General features: G+C 43.2%; 1 pseudogene across 1 annotated transcript; it reads left to right on the top strand.

Annotated features, from left to right (window-relative positions):
- The first annotated feature begins 4,886 nt into the window (after positions 1–4,886).
- LOC311176132 (olfactory receptor 7A5-like) lies at positions 4,887–7,432 on the top strand (annotated as a pseudogene). Its single transcript has 4 exons — positions 4,887–4,909; positions 6,445–6,877; positions 7,023–7,100; positions 7,335–7,432. The product of its transcript is annotated as an olfactory receptor 7A5-like (transcript).
- Positions 7,433–15,048: the final 7,616 nt, after the last annotated feature.

The raw sequence follows: 15,048 nt of genomic DNA, 5'->3' as shown, positions 1-15,048 counted from the left end.
GGAAAACTGGACACACATGCAGAAGCATGAACCTAGATGACTCCATCTCCAAACACACAAAAACCAATTCAAAATGAATATAAAAGTCTTTCATGTAAGACCCCAAACCATAACACACATAGAAGAAAACATGGACAAAACACTCTACAATATAAATTTCAGATGTGTTTGTGGATTCATCTGCAGCAGCAAGGGAAATAAAAGCAAATATAAATAATTGGGACTATATCTACCAAAACGATTCTGTACAGTAAAAGAAAACATCACTACAACACTAAGACAGCCTACTAAAGGGAGGACATATATTTGCACAGCATAATTCTGACAAAGTCATTCAAAGAACCTGGGGTGTTGAGGCCCATCCTCTCCTGTTCCACACACACAGAGATGTGTCAAGTTCAACGTGAGGTACACAGCTTGTTGGGACACGTCTGGTGGACGGAGAGAGGCTATTAGTCCAAGCGAGTGTGCCGTTAGATTGTCAGATGTAACAAGTTACTGTGAAAAGCGTGCCTAACTTGCACAGAGACCTGGAATGGGGTGTAAAAACATCCCTACTGTGTTTTGTGGCAATAAAGTGGACATTAAGGACAGAAAAGTTAAGGAAAATCGATTGTCTTCCAAGAGAAGAACTTTCAGTCCTGACAGGAGTCCATCAAAAGTAACTATAAGCCCTTCCTCTGGCTGCTAGAAAAGCACAGGGAGATCCTCACTGGAGTTCGCTGTCATGCCTGCTCCTGCCTCACCAGGGGCTGTCACGGACCCTGCTTTGGCAGGGAAGTCTGGGCATGATTTAGAGGTTGCTCAGACAAGTCTCTGCTGCTGGGGATGAGGATGGTGACCTGTGAGGATGGTTATGCCCACTGTGAGGAGTGGAATTTGTGGGCAGCCCCCAGTGCTGGCAGTGCCACAGCATGTTAGCACTTCCCTGTGCTGCTAAGCAGGACACCTGCCTACTCTTTGGGGGGCTGAGGAGGTGCACGGGCTTCAGAGTGAGGGTGGCCGCTACAAAAATCTTTGCTCTTTAGACCTGCATATCAGCTGGTTAGGAACACAGGCGTTTCCTTCTGGAGTTTCAAACATAAGGCTGCTGCAGTCACATCACAATAAAAACAAAAAAAAGAAATTCCTATATGCTTTTGTAAAAGTGCCATGAAAACAAGGAGTGTGGTTGCTAAGGTTTTATATAGAGGAACTTGGTTCTCTGTTTTACGAGAGAGGAACAGCACTATTGGACATACTCAGGGGTCCGTGCTTGTACCACATTTGTGCCTTGATGATCCAGGGCATCAAGTCAAGACGGGCTCCTCAGGCACAGACATTTGGAAAACTTGAACACAGAGTGAGAATAAGGTGCTGGACAGTCACAGAACTGGAAGGTGCGGGAGTTCATGAAAAAAGAGCAACAAAAACTGGATGCACTTGACATCTAATCTAGTCTCTCGGGATCAGAGAATCATTAAGAAACGTTCCTTTGTCCAGTCCAGTGTCCACAGGGAACTCATGAGCTCAGAGCTTGGAGCAGGAGAGTGAGGTGTGGCTAATGAGACCGCGCGGAGGGCGGTAAATACCCTGTCTCACTCGGTCCCTCAGACTGTCCAACCCGGGACCAGAGAGGACATGATTCCTGTCTGTGGAGCCTGACCTCTGCCCAGGGACCAGCCCTTGGTGCCCTCCTGAGTTCCTGTCTGTGACACAGCCCAGATCTATCCTCAAGCGTCCAGGAGGGACTCACACGGCTACATGGAGAAGCCCCCCTCACAGCCCCCACCCAGGTGAGTCTCAGAGCCCAGCAGGCACATGTGACAGATCCAGAGAAAACACACACTGAGAAGTTCTGCCTCAGGTCACAGAGATCAAACCAGGCCCAGTGACAAGAGGTTCCCTTGTTCTCTTGCCTGACTGACTCACCAATTTATAATTAATTTACTTAATCTGTGACTCAAAACTACCCGCTGCTCTCAACAATACAGAGATGGTGCTGACAGTGAAGATACAGGAAGGAAAATCTGTTAGGATGAGACTGAAGGGGCAGTGGGAGGCTTAACGTGTTTCCAGCAAAGTTAGGACAGATCCAAGAAGGTTTGGAGTTGAGGCAGCAGGAAATAAAGTATTAAATGCAAAGGGGATGTCGGGAGTGACGGGTGATGAGCAGGGCATCTGTGTTGGAGAGATCCAGGGTAATGGGGGCGGATGACCTCACAGAGCAGCTGAGAAGAGGAACAGTGTGTAGTGTTCCCTCACAGCAGGTGCTCACAGAAGTCATCCTTTTTCTTTAATGTCAGTTGGGGGAGAATAAAGAGTTTTACTTCACAACCACTCGAGCACTGGCAAATCTGCACAGTTTTGCTTGTTAGAATTTTGCTTTTTTCAATTATAAATTGTGCTCATTCTTAGTGTTCATTGATGTACAGGTTCTGATTTTTAATTCTGGTTTGTGATTCAAATATTCAAACAGAATTGGAGTTTTTCAAAATAAGTGATTTGCACTCAATTCCCCCACACATGTGTAGATTGTTGGACAAAATGTTGAAAGTTTTCAATTTTGTGTGGGGCTCGGTAGATCCTATTGTGCCCCACTATGTATTTTAAACATTGGCTGATTTCTTGCAATCTTAGTAATAACCTATTATTCACCTTGTGCTCATGTCACATCTGCCACAAAGTCTTAGATTTGTGCTCCATTGTGCTTAATGCATTCATGCTGATCCCGCTATATTTAACCAGACTTTATTTTTTCCTGGTGTTTCATTTATTTCATGAATTAAATTCCTTGACATAGTCTCTATAAAATCAAATAACAAAAGTGGGGAAACTAGCTGACATCCCTGCTCATGTGGATGTTTCATTATGACAGAGAGGGTTGAGCACAAGGAAACAGCGCATGTGGGATATGATGGTCTCAGGAATAAACAACACGGAGGAAAGGGACAGACTGTTGGGGCATGAGCAGGGTTTTGTGGAATATTGTCTGGGGAGGCCACTGCTTTTGGACAAGGAGCAAAACAAGGACCAATTTATTTGTGTCAAAGAGAGATCAAAACCCAAAGTCTAAGGGCCTCCCTGGTGGCGCAAGGGGTTAAGCACCCCACTATGAAGCAATCTGCAGCCTCTGCAGCATGAGTTCGATTCCCAAGTTCAATTCTGGGCTGGCCAGGGAGAAACCCACATGGCATGGCAAACCTCTTCTGTCTCTCCTGCTGCTCCCCTCAGCAGTGTATTTCAGTAGATCTGCCTGTTCTGCTCCCTACTCTGTCTCTGGTGAATCCTCTCTCCCCCCATCTCTGGCCTGCACCTCAGCTCTTGTATGCATATAAAAGCCCAAGAAAAAGAAAAGAATCAATTCTACAAAAATGAAAAACCAGAGAAGGGACAATTGCACACACTACTGAATCATGTCACAGTGTGTGGTCACATAAGGGGGAACAGGTGCAAACACAACACTCAGATCAGGAGCCCACTGTCAACCCCATTACAGGCGAGTGGAGTGACAGTGGGTCAGTCGGCCTGGAGGCCCAGGAATCCAAGGTAACTGTCCTCCACCCACCCTGGCCCTTCAGTTGGGGCTTCACTCACATGGTCTTTCCCTCTTTAGCAAGAACTGACCTTTTAAATCCGTCTCTCAGTATGCAATGGATGCCAGATTCTTCTTACTGGGGCCTAAAGTCAGACCTGTCTTTACTCTGTGATGAAGCTTACCTACCCGCACACACATACAGAAATGATACACACACGTACACACGTAAACTCAACTGATGGAAGAGAACTGTAAATCAATGTCCATGGTGTGTTCAGACAATGCACTCAGACATTTTCCTGTGGGCTTTACTTGTTCTATTCTACTTCATTCATGTAAACCCAGGTCTGACCCCTAATGGAGGTGAGTCTCAGGATATGAAAATTCCTCTTGCGTGTTCTCCAAACTAGTTTAGCATTTCCCTGTCTGTCTTTCTCAACTTGTCATTACTTTTGTGAGACCATATTCTTCATCTAGCTCATGCAATATGCATTTATTTATCTACTATTCCCAACTAAAGGAAATCAGGGTGAGGTGTCAGAGTACAGTGAATACATTAATTTCTCACTTAATATTCATGGCTATATTCTTGGAAACTGCGACTTTAAGAGAAATGATATATCACAAAACCAATTTTATCATAAGTTCATCAATATAAACAAGAATTAAATTTCCTATGGCAGATTTCTGGTCACTGATACATCACCAAACTTGTTGGGAGACCCCGTCACTCTTACTATTAAACTCTAGTTGTATTCATCATCTACTCATTTATCTCCCAATCAGCTTAGTCCAGTCAGAGTTGAGGGTAACTGGGGCCTGCCAAGAAGCAGATGGTGCACAGGAACTGACTCTGAGAGGATGCTGGTCAGATGCAGGGCAGTGGGCTGTGAGTGCAGCCTGGTCCAGCCCTCACAGAGAGCAGTGAGGACGTGCCTCAAACAGTAAACATGGATCTGCCATGTAATTCCACTCTCAGGCATCTGTCCACAAAATTCAAAAAAATAGTTTGAAAAAAACTTGTACTCCCATATTTATTGCAGCACTATTTGTTATTGTTGAAACATCCTAACATATGAATAGATCAAGAAGATGTAGTACATAGACACAATGGAATGCTACTCAGCAATCAAAAAGACAAACCTATGCCATTTGTGGCAACATGGATAGAGCTTGAAATCATGATGCTAGCTGAAATAAGTCATGGGAAAGATAAATATCAGATGGTGTGACTGATATGTGGAATATAAAGTAACTAAATTAACAGATTAAAACAAGCTGTGCTTAACCCTTGACAGCTGACTACAGAGCTGAGACACCAAAGGGGGAGGCTGGGGGAAGGGGAAGAACAAGGCGGGGAGGAAGCACCATGGTCTGCAGTGGTGAATATGGGTGAGGGGGTGTGGGCCCACTATGGTGGCAATACCTGCTGGGGGTACCCCGATATTCCCTCGGTTACAAAAAAAAATGAATAAATAAATAAGGATACAACAGCCAAGGTTCTGTGTGTTTAGGTATCCAGTGTTTTAAAATGCAGAAGAAAATAGCAATTTTCTTTACAACAATTCTGCACAGCTGATTCTTTGCAAAGCAAAACTCTCCCCATTTTCGCTGTCCATAGCGATTTCCAGTTGTCAGCTCTCCCTCAAGGCACAGGACAAAATGCCCTAAGAGTGGATCAGAAAGTGTGTGCGGTAGAAAGAAGGAAAATAATCCTGAGGAGAGGTAGATGAAGCACAGATTAGACATCTATCCCAAAGTTAAAGTTGTCCTCTGTATTCTAGCATTCAGAATTTAGAAGAAATGGGAGAGAAACAAGTTATAGTTTATAGACGGATTCAGTTACAGATAATTTATATATGTGATACATAATACACGCACTTAGGCACAGCACATGTAAAACAATCTACACACTAGAAGATCAGCAAATGTACAACGTCATGTGCAGGAAATTCCAAGGCCTCAGGAAGTCGGGACGTCCTGCCAACCTCTCTCATCTCACCCCCAACCTGGAACGCCCCCTCCTGTCACACCCCTACTTCTGGTTCCGTAACTGTGCCAGGAAGGCTCCTGTAGTGACATCTTTTCCTGGCTATTTCCCCAAACCTGAATGTTCTTCTCGTGGATATATTGTTGCCACCTGATATGACCTTCATATAAAAAATCCCATTGACTTCAGATTTTTTTGTTCAAAGTCTCATAATCGGAAGTGATTATCAAGTTTCCTCTAGAATCCACCTCTTCATCCAACTGCATTATTTTACTTAACAATGATAATCACCATATGAAATATTATTTACAAGACCACACACATACTTAGAAGAAAACTTCCTTGGGGCTAGGATTTTCCTTTTTCTTCTTTCCTGGGGAAAAAAAAATGTTCATTAATTATGTGCACATAGAACTGGAGTGCAGGCTAGATGTGCAGGGAGTGAGAAGACTCATTAGAGACATGAGTGGGAAACAGGACAGGCCGATCTACTGAAAGACACTCCTGAGGGAAGCAGTTGGCAAATCAGGAGAGGTCTGCGCCGGGGTCAGCTCCCTGGCCGGGGATCGAACACAGACTGTCCCGGGGGAAGCCATGAGACATGACCCCTAGGCCATCAGGGAGGCCCTGGAGCGAATATTTCAAAGTCGATCTCACCGCTTTTCCTCCATGATTCCAACAATATTTGGATAATATAATTGGTCAAACATATTTAAAAGAAGAACTCAGGAAATTTTCAAAGAAATTTTTTACTTGGAAAAATGTTTTTTTAGATGGACCCACGGCTAATTATTTTCAGCAACGGGGAACAGGCACTAGCTCAGTAACATGAAATTGATTTACTGAATGTATTTAAAATGAAATCACCCCATTTAAACTCATTCCGTGATTGCTCTGCTGTGGTTAAGTTTACATCACTACTGTCTCCATCCCCCAGGCTCACCAGCGACCTGGCGCCAGGAAACCAAACCCACCCCAAAGCGTTCACCCTCCTGGGGCTCTCAGAAGAGGCCTCGCTGCAGCCCCTCCTCTTCTGGGCATTCTTGTCCATGTACTTGGTCACAGTCACTGGGAATCTCCTCATCATCCTGGCCATCGTCACGGACCCCCACCTGCACACCCCCATGTACTTCTTCCTCTCCAACCTGTCCTTTGCCAACATCTGCTTCACCTCGACCACCGTCCCCAAGATGCTGCTGAACATCCAGACACGGAACAAGGCCATAACCTACGCGGGCTGTCTCAGCCAGATGTTTTTCTTCTTACTCTTTGCAGTAGTGGACAACTTCCTCCTGACAGCCATGGCCTATGACCAGTTTGTGGCCATCTGCCATCCCCTGCACTACACGGTCATCATGAACCCCCAGTTCTGTGGCCATCTGCCATCCCCTGCATTACACGGTCATCATGAACCCCCAGTTCTGTGGCCTCCTTCTTCTTGCATCCTGGGTGTTAAGTCTTCTGGATTCTCTATTACACAGCTTAATGGTTTTGCGACTGTCCTTTTGCTCACAGCTGCAAATCCCTCACTTCTTCTGCGAACTGAACCAGGTGGTCCAGCTTGCCTGTTCTGACACCTTCCTCAATGAGCTGGTGATATATTTAGCAGCGGGGGTTGTGGCAATGATTCCTCTCAGTGGCGTCCTTTACTCTTACTCTAAGATTGTATCCTCTGTTTTGAAAATCTCCTCAGCGAGCGTCAGGTACAAAGCCTTATCCACCTCTGGGTCTCACCTCTCCGTGGTCTCCCTGTTCTATGGGGCGGGGCTCGGTGTGTACCTCAGATCTGCTGCTACCCACGACTCCAGGGACAGTGCAATCGCCTCGGTGATGTACACGGTGGTCACCCCCATATGCTGAACCCCTTCATCTACAGTCTCAGAAACAGGGACATAAAGCAGGCCCTGGGGAGGCTCTTCAGCTGAAGAGCAGCCCAACGTGACGGGGGCTGCTTCCTCAGATTGTCTGGTCGGTAGCAGCAGGGCTCATGATCCACGGACTGAGTCATGATATTGTCATCACTTAGAGATAATCTGTTTGTTTTATGTATTGAGCTTGATATCAGTGTTTTTTTACGTTATAAATATGTTTTCTGTATTTCCTTAGTTATTTATAACTGGTCTGAAAACTGGGGTCAGTATTAAGTAAAGCATAGTCTCAATGAAGTTTTCTTTAGTCAAATGTTTAAAACAGAAAATTGGGTACTTATAATAATAATAAATTGGGTCCTTCCAAGATATGAAGGAAAAATATATACATCTGTTTCAGGTAAAAACAAGCAACTTATGAATTATCTAGAGAAAGATCTTGTCATATCAAAGTATCCATGAGTGTCCAGGGCTAATACTCAGTTGTACCTAATTCTGACCTTTACTTTCTTCCTTTTGATGCTTTGTTGTTGACCCATAACATTCCTGTTCATGTCATTTTGCTCAGGGTTTTTTCATTTTTTTCTTTCTTGTAGAAGAACTCTTGTCCGCTTAGTGTCAGGCAGGCAGATGTGGCAGTGATTAACTCCATTGTCTTCTCTGCCTGGGGAAGCTTTTATTCACATTCATATTTGAATAATTCTGCAGGGTGGAGTATTCTTGGTGGGAAGTCTTTGTGTTAAGGATCATGAGCTCCTCCTTCCTCTCCTGTCCTGGAGGGTGACTGGGGAAAATCTGAGGAAGCCTCCGTTGGATGCCTCTGCAAATCCTCTTTTATTCACGCATCCTGTAAAACATTTTCCTTTTTTTCTGATTTTTAATAATTTAAATAGTGGGGTGTCAAGGGTAGGACATTTTCACTTTGAAATTTGGTTGTTATCGCAACTTCCAGAATATTCACGGTTATTTCAATCTCTCGGTTTGGAAAATTCTCAGCTATGATTTTTTTGAATGGCGTCCCTCCTCCTTTCTCCTTCATCCACTATCCCTATGTTTCCACTTCTAAAGGAGTTTGACATTGTTTGTAGTGTTTCCTTTTTTTCCTGTGTCTAAGTCTCATTTCTGTTTTCCTTATTGGGTGATTTATACATTTGGATCCTCTATTTCTCAAGTTATTTTGTTTGCCAGTTTAATTCTACTTAAAACATTTTCTATATTTGGGTTCATTTACATTCAGACACTTTTGTGTGTCCTAATATTGTCCATCTCTTTGGTGAAGACTCTCTGGTTCTTTATCTTCTTTCTCAGGTCTCGCAGCTGCCTGTCTGCCCTGAGTCACCTCCCATAACTCATGGGTGTATTTAATGTTGTTGCTCCACGTCGCTGAGACTCCTCTGCTTCTCTCTCAGAACTTCTTTTCTGCTACTGTTTTTCCTTCCTGCACTCAGATGTTCCTTGATTTCTAAGTATTGATGTCACCTCATTTCCAGGTGTACAGCTGGGGTGCTGGGGGTCAGTTTGATTGTTTCTCTTCTAGTTTACCTTGGGGTGAGGTGGGCAGTGGGGAGTCTGGGACTTAAGATTTGTGTGAGTTTGTTGAGACGTGAAATCTATCACCTCCACATCTTCCCCTCTGTCCACAGAAGCTCCAGTTGGTCTTCAGTTGTCCTCACCTCCCTCCCCACCTCCCTCTGGTCGTTCCTGCCATGGATTGAATCTCCTGGTGACTGGAGCTGGGTCTAGTCCACAGGGTTCCATCTCTGGACTCAGCTGGCCTGCCTATGAAGGGGGCAACTAGTGGGCTATTTGCCCATTGCACAGCTTGGCACAGGCAGTTTACACAGGCAATGACACCACAACCCTGCTGTCCACTGAGGGACCCGGGTTGCAAATGCTACACGTCTGCTTGACACTTTACAAAGGAGTGCTGTGTTCTCTGTCCCACTGCCCTTCCTCTGCTCTGGGATCCATTATGAAGCCATCTGGGCTCTGCCTGAAAACTCTGATTTCTTAACTCTGGTAGAGGCTGGGGATTTCCATTCCTGGACTAGTCACTGAGCTCACAGGGTCTCAGACCAGAAGAGGAAACACTTATGTAATGTTGGTGGAATGTAAACTTGTGCATCTTCTGGAAGCAATATGGAAATTCCTCAAAAAACTGAAGAATATACATTCCCTATGATCCAATTGTCTCACTTCTGACTATGTAATTGTAAAATACACACAAAACCCACTAATTCAAAGAGGTGTGCACCACCCATGTTCACTGCAGTGGAATTTACAATAGTCAAGAGGCCGAAACTATCCAAGTGTCCACTGATGGACAAATGGACACAAGAGGTGGTATATGTAGATAATGAAATACAATTTAGGTATTAAAAGATGAAATTGAACCATTCGCAGCAACAGAGGATAACAACAGAATTACCCTTACTGAAATAAGCCAAACAGAGAAAGTCAAATGACATATGATTTCACTCATATGTGATAAAGAAAACAAATAAGCAAGTCATGTCAATAAAACAAAATATACTTTCGACTATGTAAGAACAATTAGTGGCTAACAGAAACATGTGGGATTGGGGGTGGTTAAATCAGAATCAGAGGGAAATGGTATAATGAAAGATAAATTTCAAATTTTAGCAGTGAATAATGCCGCATATACATGTTGATGAATAATCATGCATACCCGACATTTATATAATGTTATAATGTGAGGTTACTTCAATTTAAAAAATTAAAAGTGAAACTCAAAGGAAATAGAAAATAATTTAATGGGAGTGTCTCATTTAATAAATAGCTTTGCATTAAAATGAACTTATGTTTCAAAGTGAATAATAACTTATTTTAATGTATAAAATAAAATGTATAAATAGTGAATGAGAGGAGCTATAAGAATTAGGCATCCATGCTGTATGGTATTGAATACATAAAATACAAAAGATAAGATTACACAAGCTTCAACTGCTTTCTTAAATTATTTTTAAAAAAGATGGTCCGAAGTCTGTTTTCTTGTGTGTAATATTGTGGGAATAATTCACCAATATTCAGATTGATGTTTTAAGAAATAAGGGTCTGAAATAGTGTTTATTATTTTAGTATGAGTTCCATTTATGTCCAGTTGTTAGGGTTTTCAGGCTACATGGATGTTGGATCTAACTGAAACCATAAACCAGTGCAGTTTAAATGACAAGATATAAACACAAACAAAATCAGCTGCCTTTCCTCAGAGGTAGAGCACTGGGCTGTGAAGCTGCCCTCAGCCTCTGCAGTGATGGTTTGATCCCCAGCCGCCAGGCGAGGGTCCCGGTTGGCTCAGCAGACCTCTCCTGTTGCTCCCGCTACTGCCCTCAGCAGTGTACTTCGTCAGTCTGCCTATTCTGCTCCCCATTCTGGCTCTGGTGAATTCTCTCATCCTCCTGCGCTTCTGACTATACCCAGTGCTTGTATAAATAAATAAATAAATAAATCTTGAAAAAAAATCAGCTGCCTTCCTATCTATAAACAATGAGTTAGATGAGAAAAAAATCAAGAAAATGATCCCTGTTACAATCACACAAAAATAAATAAAAGTTAAATACCTAGTTAGTAAACTTAACAAAGAATGAAAAGGGCCTGAATAAAGAAAACTATAAGACTCTGTCAAAAGACATACAAAAAGACACAAAGAAATGGAAAGTTATTCTTGCTCATGGACTGGAAGAATCAATGTGGCCACAATGACCATCCTCCACAAAGCACTACACAGAGTCAACACAATCACCTGGAATTATCAATGACATAATTTAAAATATAAAATATACATGACCGAAATTCATACAGAACCACAAAGACCCTGGAAAGCAAAGAAACTCTGACAAAAGAGGGAAAACTTCATTATTACAATACCAGACTTCAAACTGTATTACAAAGTTATAATAATTAAAACAATACTGGATAATTAAAATGGTACGGGAATTTTATCAGACACGAGGCCAATGGGATAGAAACAAGACCCCAGAATAAAACCAGACTTGCAGGAACATTTAATCTTCAAATTTGACTAAGAAGGTACACTGGAGCAAGGAAAGCCTCGTCAGGAAATGATAATGGGATAACGGGGACACGAGCAAAAGAATGAAATTAGATTTCTCTATCTCAAAACACACACAAATCAATTCAAATAAATAAGTGTTTGATGTAAGACCTCCAACTATAACACACATAGAAGAAAACTTGGGCAAAACACTCTATAATATAAATTTCAGATGTGTTTGTGGAATCCTCCCCAGCAGCAAAGGAAACAAAGGAGAACATAAATAATTTGGGCTATATCAACCCAAATGCTGCTGTACAGTTCAAGAAAACAGCCCGGTAACACTCACTCAGCCTACTGAAGGGAGGATGTATTTGCACACATAATTCTGACAAATAAAGACACATAAAGAACCTGTGTGTTGAGGCCCTTCCTCTCCTGTTCCACACCCACAGAGACATGCCAAGCTCAACATGAGGTGCCCCGCTGGTGAGGACACATCTGGTGGACGGAGAGAGGCTATTGGTGCAAACCCATGTGCCATTAGATTGTCTGATGTAACATCGAGTTATTTCTCAGAACATGCCTAACTTGCATAGAGACCTGGTACTGGGTGCAAAAATATCCCTTTTGTGTTGTGTGGCAACCAAGTGGGCATTAAGAACAGGAAAGTGAAGGAAAATTGATTGTCTCCAAAAGAATTATTTTCTGTACTGAGACGAGTCTGTTAAAGGTCACTACAAGCCCTTCCGCTGGCTGCTAGAAAAGCAACTGGAGACCCTCACTTGGAGTTGGTTGTCATGGAGTTCGTTGTCACGCCTGCTCCTTCTCGCTGGGGCTCTCATGGACCCTGATCTGGCAGTGAAGTCTGGGCACAATTTACAGGTTGCTCAGACAACTGCTGCTCGGGATGACGATGGTGACCTGTGAGGACTGTGATGCCCAGTGTCAGGAGTGGGCAGTGCCCCCTGCTGCCAGCGGCACAGCATGTTAGCACTTCCCTGTGCTGCTAAGCAGGACACCTGCTTACTTTTTGGGGGGCTGAGGAGGTGCACGGGCTTCAGGGTGAGGGTGGCAGTTACAAAACTCTTTACTCTTTGGCCCTGCATATTAGCTGGTTAGGAACACAGTCGTTTCCTTCTGGAGATTCAAACATAAGGCTGCTGCAGTCACAGCACAATAAAAAAAAAACAAAAAATTCCCATTTGTTTTTGCAAAAGTGCCTTGACAACAAAGAGTGTGGTGTCTAAGGTTTTATAAAAAAGGAACTCAGTTCTCTGCTTAATTAGAGTGGAATAGCACTATTGGGCATATGGGGGGTCTGTACCCCCCAAATATTTGTGCCTTGATGATCTACGGCTTCAAGTCAAGATGGGTTCCTCAGGCACAGACATTTGGAAAACTTGAACACAGAGTGAGAATAAGGCGCTGGGTGGTTACAGCTCTGGAAGGTGCAGGAGTTCATGATAAAGGAGTAACCAAAATTGGGTTCACTTGACATCTAATCTAGTCTCTTGGGATCAGAGAATCATTAAGAAACTTTCCTCTGTCCAGTGCAGTGTCCACAGGGAAATCATGAGCTCAGAGCTTGGAGCAGGAGAGTGAGGTGTGGCTAATGAGACCGCGTGGAGGGCGGTAAATACCCTGTCTCCCTCGGTCCCTCAGACTGTCCAACCCGGGACCAGAGAGGACATGATTCCCGTCTGTGAAGCCCGACCTCTGCCCAGGGACCAGCCCTTGGCACCCTCCTGAGATCCTGTCTGTGACACAGCCCAGATCCATCATCAAGCGTCCAGGGGGGACTCACACAGCTACATGGAGAAGCCCCCCTCACAGCCCCCACCCAGGTGAGTCTCAGAGCCCAGCCGGCACTTGAGACAGATCCAGGGAAAATGCAAACTGAGAAGTTCTGCCTCAGGTCACAGAGATCAAACCAGGCCCAGGGACAAGAGGTTCCCTTGTTCTCTTGCTTGACTGACTCATCCATTTTTAATTAATTTACTTAATTTGTGACTCAAAACTGTCCACTGCTCTCAACAATACAGAGATGGTGCTGACAGTGAAGAGACAGGAAGGAAAATCTGTTAAGATGAGACTGAAAGGGGGGTGGGGGGCTTAACGTGGTTCCAGTAACGTTAGACAGAGCCAAGGAGGTCTGGAATTGAGGCAACAGGAAATAAAGTGTTTAATGGGAAGGGGATGACGGGGTGACGGGGTGATGAGCAGGGCATCTGTGTTGGAGAGATCCAGAGAAATGGGGGCAGATGACCTCACAGAGCAGCTGAGGAGAGGAACAGTGTGTAGTGTTCCCTCACAGCAGGTGCTCACAGAAGTCATCCTTTTTCTTTAATGTCATTTGGGGGAGACTAATGAGTTTGACTTTGCCACCACTCTAGTACTGGCAAATCCGTGTAGTTTTGTTTGCTACAATTTTGCTTTTTTCTATTATAAATTTTGTTCATTCAAACAGTTCATTTACCCAAATGTTCTGAGTTTTTATTCTGGTTTGTGATTCAAATATTCAAACGAATTAGGAGTTTTCAAAGTAATAATTTTTTTGCACTAATTCCCCCACATATGCGGAGATTGTTGGACAAAATGTTGAAAGTTTTCAATTTTGTGTGGGGCTCGGTAGATCCAATTGTGTCCCTTTATGTATTTTAAACATCGGCTGTTTTCTTGCCATCTTAGTAGTACTAAGCTCTCATACACATTGTGTGCATGTCACATCTGTTTTTTCTCCTTACTCTGTCTCCTCGCTTTTGTGATTTCACCTGTCGTATTTTCACTGAGATTTAATTGAATTGAAACAGTGTGTAAGCTGGAGAAAAACATGTTGATATGATATATTTACATTTTGCAATATGATTATCACTGTACCACGAGCTAACACCTCCATCCATACACACAATTAATATTTTTTTTTGTCACAAAATGATTCAGAGAGAATCTCTCAACAACTTAGAAAGTTGTAAGAAAGTACTGTTGACTCTGGCACTATGCAGGAGATTCCGGAACCTTATTCATCCTCCAGCTTCAAGTTTGTATCTTGAAACAACTTCTTCCAAAACCCCACCCGCTCCGGGTAACAAATTTAAGTCTGTTTTAGGAGCGCAACAGAAGTGATATGCAGTATGTCTAGTTCTCTGACTTCTGTCACATAGCAGAATGTTCTTAGGTGCTCAAGTTGTCACACAAGGCAGGGTGTCCTTCTTCCTCTTAACTGGATAGTTTATTATCTAGATATTTTATTACATAGAATGTGTATTATAATAACACAATATCCTGTGTGTGTATTACACATTATATGTTTTACATAATCCATGTATATTTATTTGGACAATTAAGGGTCATCCTATAGGAATATAAGTCCTATATATTTTATATCTATACGTGTACACATTATTTTCTATATCCGTCCACTGATGGACTCGCAGGTTATTTCTAAATTTTGGATCAATAAACAAGGGGATGCGTAGAGCTTTATGATGTCCTGTTTTCATGGCTTTTGTAACAGGGGAGTCTAACTTTGCTATTTTGAGGCTCCACTGTTCTCTTTTCCTCCTTGGCTGTAGCACTGACAGCGCCCCAGGGTTCTCTGCGCCCCAATCCCACTGCTGACCTTTGGTCACCTCCCTGGGAGCTCTGTCAGCAGCTG

Source organism: Talpa europaea (assembly GCF_964194135.1).
Source record: "Talpa europaea genome assembly, chromosome: 8".
Lineage (NCBI taxonomy): Eukaryota > Metazoa > Chordata > Mammalia > Eulipotyphla > Talpidae > Talpa > Talpa europaea.
This window is presented reverse-complemented; position numbering and strand designations above follow the sequence as displayed.